The sequence below is a fragment of the Triticum dicoccoides genome, chromosome 4A (genome assembly GCF_002162155.2).
Source record: "Triticum dicoccoides isolate Atlit2015 ecotype Zavitan chromosome 4A, WEW_v2.0, whole genome shotgun sequence".
NCBI classification, from domain to species: Eukaryota; Viridiplantae; Streptophyta; class Magnoliopsida; order Poales; family Poaceae; genus Triticum; species Triticum dicoccoides.
In genome coordinates, this window is record NC_041386.1 from 431,153,710 (window position 1) to 431,154,457 (window position 748).

Genomic DNA, 748 nt, shown 5'->3' on the forward strand with positions numbered 1-748 from the left:
TTGATGCTCGAATACTTTTGATCCATCGTCCGGTACATTAGGATTTATCCGAACTTGGTTTATTTCCGAATATGCTTGTGTTTGCCTTCAAGTGGACTTGGTTCTTCACTCGGAATAATCTTTGTGCTTGAGATGCAGCTCTGAGGTGGTGACTCCAGTCGATCTGCACTTCATCGTCCTTGCGAATAGGACGGAGCATGCATTGCAGTCGACCTGCACCTCGTCGTCCTTGCAGATAGGGATGGAGTGCACATTGTACTTGTGGCGTAGCTTTGAAGGAGAAGGTTGCAGTCGAACTGCACCTCGTCGTCCTTGCGGATAGGGATGGAGCGCACATTGTACTTGTGACATAGCTCCGAAGGAGAACGTTGTCGTCGACCTGCACCTCGTCGTCCTTGCGGATAGGGATGGAGCGCACATTGTACTTGTGGCATAGCTCTGAAGGAGAAGGTTGCAGTCGACCTGCAACTCGTCGTCCTTGCCGATAGGGATGTGTTTCGAACTTAGGCGAGTACTGGACTGCAGCTAAGCCCCCGAGTGGGAGGGTTTCTCTCCACTCGGTAGGATTTTTCAAACTTAGGCGAGTACTAGACTGCAGCTAAGCCCCCGAGTGGGAGGGTTGCTCTCCACTCGGTAGGATTTTTCAAACTTAGGCGAGTACTAGACTGCAGCTAAGCCCCCGAGTGGGAGGGTTGCTCTCCACTCGGTAGGATTTTTCAAACTTAGGCAAGTACTTGACTGCAGCTAA